Raw genomic sequence first — 5984 nt, 5'->3', positions numbered from 1 at the left:
CATTATCTTGTGGAGGCTAAGGTGATGATTTGTATGGATTTTCAGAAAAGAAGAGTGAATGTTGGGGTGAAGAGGGTGGTGAGAGTAAGTGAGCTTGCGAAGGAGACCTGTGTGAGGAAGTACCAGGAGAGACTGAGTACAGAATGGAAAAAGGTGAGAACAATGGAAGTAAGGGGAGTGGAGGAGGAATGGGATGTATTTAGGGAATCAGTGATGGATTGCGCAAAAGATGCTTGTGGCATGAGAAGAGTGGGAGGTGGGTTGATTAGAAAGGGTAGTGAGTGGTGGGATGAAGAAGTAAGAGTATTAGTGAAAGAGAAGAGAGAGGCATTTGGACGATTTTTGCAGGGAAAAAATGCAATTGAGTGGGAGATGTATAAAAGAAAGAGACAGGAGGTCAAGAGAAAGGTGCAAGAGGTGAAAAAAAGGGCAAATGAGAGTTGGGGTGAGAGAGTATCATTAAATATATATATATATATATATATATATATATATATATATATATATATATATATATATATATATATATATATATATATATATATATATATATATATATATATATATATATATATATATATATATATATATATATATATATATATATATATATATATATATATATATATATATATATATATATATATATATATATATGAGTGATTTTTGGTGCATATGCACCTGGACATGAGAAGAAATATGATGAGAGGCAAGTGTTTTGGGAGCAGCTGAATGAGTGTGTTAGTGGTTTTGATGCACAAGACCGGGTTATAGTGATCGGTGATTTGAATGGAAAGGTGAGTAATGTGGCAGTTGAGGGAATACTTGCTATGCATGGGATGTTCAGTGTTGTAAATGGAAATGGTGAAGAGCTTGTTGATTTATGTGTTGAAAAAGGACTGGTCATTGTTAATACCTGTTTTAAAAAGCGAGATATACATAGGTATATGTATGTAAGTAGGTGAGATGGCCAGAGAGCGCTATTGGATTACGTGTTAATTGACAGGCGCGCGAAAGAGAGACTTTTGGATATTAATGTGCTGAGAGGTGCAACTGGAGGGATGTCTGATCATTATCTTGTGGAGGCGAAGGTGAAGATTTGTAGGGGTTTTCAGAAAAGAAGAAAGAATGCTGGGGTGAAGAGAGTGGTGATAGTAAGTGAGCTTGGGAAGGAGACTTGTGTGAGGAAATACCAGGGGAGATTGAGTAAAGAATGGAAAAAGGTGAGAACAAAGGAGGTAAGGGGAGTGGGGGAGGAATGGGATGTATTTAGGGAAGCAGTGATGGCTTGCGCAAAAGATGCTTGAGGCATAAGAAGCGTGGGAGGTGGGTTGATTAGAAAGGGTGGTGAGTGGTAGGATGAAGAAGTGAGATTATTATTGAAAGAGAAGAGAGAGGCATTTGGACGATTTTTGCAGGGAAAAGATGCAAATGAGTGGGAGATGTATAAAAGAAAGAGGCAGGAGGTGAAGAGAAAGGTGCAAGAGGTGAAAAAGAGAGCAAATGAGAGTTGGGGTGAGAGAGTATCATTAAATCTTATGGAGAATAGATAGATGTTTTGCAAGGAAGTAAAGAAAGTGCGTAAGACAAGGAAGCAGCTGGGAACTTCAGTTAAGGGGGCTAATGGGGAGGTTATAACAAGTAGTGGTGATGTGAGATGGAGATGGAGTGAGTATTTTGAAGGTTTGTTGAATGTGTTTGATGATAGAGTGGCAGACATAGGGTGTTTTGGTCGAGGTGGTGTGCAAAGTGAGAGGGTTAGGGAAAATGATTTGGTAAACAGAGAAGAGGTAGTAAAAGCTTTGCGGAAGATGAAAGCCGGCAAGGCAGCAGGTTTGGATGGTATTGCAGTGGAATTTATTAAAAAAGGAGATGATTGTATTGTTGACTGGTTGGTAAGGGTATTTAATGTATGTATGATTCATGGTGAGGTGCCTGAGGATTGGCGGAATGCTTGCATAGTGCCATTGTACAAAGGCAAAGGGGATAAGAGTGAGTGTTCAGATTACAGAGGTATAAGTTTGTTGAGTATTCCTGGTAAATTATATGGGATGGTATTGATTGAGAGGGTTAGGGAATGTACAGAACATCAGTTTGGGGAAGAGCAGTGTGGTTTCAGAAGTGGTAGGGGATGTGTGGATCAGGTGTTTGCTTTGAAGAATGTATGTGAGAAATACTTAGAAAAGCAAATGGATTTGTATGTAGCATCTATGGATCTGGAGAAGGCTTATGATGGAGTTGATAGAGATGCTCTGTGGATGGTATTGAAAATATATGGTGTGGGAGGCAAGTTGAAAAGTTTTTATCGAGGATGTAAGGCATGTGTACGTGTAGGAAGAGAGGAAAGTGATTGGTTATCAGTGAATGTAGGTTTGCGGTAGGTGTGTCTGATGTCTTCATGGTTGTTTAATTTATTTATTGATGGGGTGTTTGGGAGGTGAATGCAAGGGTTTTGGAAAGAGGGGCAAGCTGAAGTCTGTTGTGGATGAGAGAGCTTGGGAAGTGAGTCAGTTGTTGTTCGCTGATGATATAGCGCTGGTGGCTGATTCATGTGAGAAACTGCAGAAGCTGGTGACTGAGTTTGGTAAAGTGTGTGAAAGAAGAAAGTTAAGAGTAAATGTGAATAAGAGCAAGGTTATTAGGTACAGTAGGGTTGAGGGTCAAGTCAACTGGGAGGTAAGTTTGAATGGACAAAAGCTGGAGGAAGTAAAGTGTTTTAGATATTTGGGAGTGGATCCGGCAGCGGATGGAACCATGGAAGCGGTAGTGAATCATAGAGTGGGGAAGGGGGCGAAAGGTCTGGGAGCCTTGAAGAATGTTTGGAAGTCGAGAACATTATCTCGAAAGCAAAAATGGGTATGTTTGAAGGAATAGTGGTTCCAACAATGTTGTATGGTTGCGAGGCGTGGGCTATGGATTGAGTTGTGCGGAAGAGTGTAGATGTTCTGGAAATGAGATATTTGAGTACAATATGTGGTGTGAGGTGGTTAGATCGAGTAAGTAATGTAAGGGTAAGAAAGATGTGTAGAAATAAAAAGAGTGTGGTTGAGAGATCAGAAGATGGTGTTTTGAAATGGTTTGGTCATATGGAGAGAATGAGTGAGGAAAGATTGACCATGAGGATATATGTGTCAGAGGTGGAGGGAACAAGGAGAAGCGGGAGACCATGTTGGAGGTGGAAAGATGTAGTGAAAAAGATTTTGAGTGATCGGGGCCTAAACATGCAGGAGGGTGAAAGGCGTGCAAGGAATAGAGTGAATTGGAACGATGTGGTATACCGGGGTCGACATGCTGTCAGTGGATTGAATCAGGGCATGTGAAGCGTCTGGGGTAAACCATGGAAAGTTGTTTGGGGCCTGGATGTGAAAAGGGACCTGTGGTTTCGGTGCATTATTACATGATAGCTAGAGACTGAGTGTGAACGAATGGGGCCTTTGTTGTCTTTTCCTAGCGCTACCTCGCGCACATGAGGGGGGAGGGGGTTTTTATTTCACGTGTGGCGAGGTGGCGCTGGGAATAAATAAAGGCAGACAGTATGAATTATGTACATGTGTATATATGTATATGTCTGTGTGTGTATATATATATGTGTACATTGAGATCTATGGGTATGTATATTTGCGTTTGTGGACATGTATATATGTATGTATATACATATGTGTGGGGGTGAGTTGGGCCATTTCTTTCGTCTGTCTCCTTGCGCTACCTCGCAAACGCGGGAGACAGCGACAAAGCAAAATAAAAAATAAAATATATATATATATATATATATATATATATATATATATATATCTTTTTCTTCTTTTAAACTATTCGCCATTTCCCGCGTTAGCGAGGTAGCGTTAAGAACAGAGGACTGGGCCTTTTTTGGAATATCCTCACCTGGCCCCCTCTGTTCCTTCTTTTGGAAAATTAAAAAAAAAAAAATAAACGAGAGGGGAGGATTTCCAGCCCCCCGCTCCCTCCCCTTTTAGTCGCCTTCTACGACTCGCAGGGAATACGTGGGATGTATTTTTAATCCCCTATCCCCAGGGATATATATATATATATATATATATATATATATATATATATATATATATATATATATATATATATATATATATATATATATTTTTTTTTCTTTCTTTCATACTATTCGCCATTTTCCGCATTAGCGAGGTAGCGTTAAGAACAGAGGACTGGGCCTTAGAGGGAATATCCTCACCTGGCCCCCTTCTCTGTTCCTTCTTTTGGAAAATTAAAAAAAAAAAAAAAAAAAAAAAGAGAGGGGAGGATTTCCAGCCACCCGCTCCCTCCCCTTTTAGTCGCCTTCTACGACACGCAGGGAATACGTGGGAAGTATTCTTTCTCCCCTATCCCCAGGGATATATATATATATATATATATATATATATATATATATATATATATATATATATATATATATATATATATATATATATAAGAACTAGTTATCTATACTCTTAGAATAATTAGAAAACTGTGTAGACAGAAGCAAGAAATGGTGTCTGGCTTCCATTAATCTAGAAAAAGCTTTTGACAGAATTGGAAGAAATCTCGAAGACATATCAAAACTGTTACATAGCCACATGCTTAGTAGTTGTGCAGGCAATTTGTTATTTCCTGTGTGAGGTTTACACATAGGAAAGGGCGATACCCAGTGCTTCATACCTGAGGTCTTACACTGAGAGGAAGAGATAGAGATCTGGTGTTCACCATTAAGTGCTTGATTGCTTGCTTGCGATTGATAATGGCAACCTAGTAGGAGGATGAGTGGTACAGTGTGATCATTCATGGTATTCAGAATTATCTTTCAGTAGGATTTTTTCGTGTCATCTTGGTAAAAGGTTCTACTGCTGTTGTTTTTGTACTTCGTTATCTAAAGGTGTAATCCGTATTGGTAAGAATAAAAGAGAAAAAGATCTTGGTCAGCAAATTTCATTTGACGTTCCGTTGCAGGACTGCAGACAAACATTCCTCCCCTCCGTAATTTAATTAAAGCTAATGAAACTCGCTTTTCGGGAATGGTTTACCGTCTGGGTTGAACTTTATTTGATCACTGGAGCTCCAGTAAATCAAAATCTGTGTTTGTTTAGCCTGGAAATACTACTGAGAGAGGGTGCACTTATTGACAATGCCAGCTTCCGAAATAATACTTTCCAGGAGAACAGAAGTGATACCCAGTTTGGTCATAGTGTGTGTGTGTATGTGTGCGTGTGTAACTCTTGATGGCTTCGAGAGGAAAAGGCACAGAGACACTGACCACTTGAGGCAATAAAACCATTAGAGGATTGTAGACCTTGAACCCGGGACCAAGAAACCAGTGAAACTTTGTGTCGATGACATTTCATACATACAGATCATACTGCTACATAACTCTCACTAAAAGAGACTTTAATTATAGATTAAAGCTTTGAACTATAGATCCATGGCACTACTTTATCACTGCCACAATATTGAATTTATTGGTGGAATTTCATAGAGCCAACGGGTTTCCGCGTTAAACTTGGAGAGCTGAGGGGATACCTTAGTGATCAGTTGTGTCACTGTTGGCGCGTTTGCTCCCTATATCACCTTGCTCTACTGCTCGTAAGGCCAGAGAGTCAGAGGGCACGCAGCTGAGGCTGGAATATATTCCAATGGATGATAAACAGACGGAATGAGCATGTGATCCCCTTTGGTAAATCCTCTTAAAACTGATTAATTTACCAGCTTTTGCTTTGCGAATGAACATCATTTCCCAGGTTATACGTCCATTAACATGATGTTTTGAAACTATGAACCATCAACTCTTCTGAATTTCCTGAAAATGCGATAAAAGAAGAGATCAGATGTATGTAAGAGGAAAACGTTATCATTGAATCATCTTTCACCTATGAAGTGTTAAAAAGATGAGAACTTATTTAATTGTACATAATATCATTTAAAAGGATATATAAAGTGAAAAGAAAGCAATACCGAGAGAGAAGTGTGTGCGATAT

This window comes from Panulirus ornatus, chromosome 17 (genome assembly GCF_036320965.1).
Source record: "Panulirus ornatus isolate Po-2019 chromosome 17, ASM3632096v1, whole genome shotgun sequence".
Classification (NCBI taxonomy): domain Eukaryota; kingdom Metazoa; phylum Arthropoda; class Malacostraca; order Decapoda; family Palinuridae; genus Panulirus; species Panulirus ornatus.
This window is presented reverse-complemented; position numbering follows the sequence as displayed.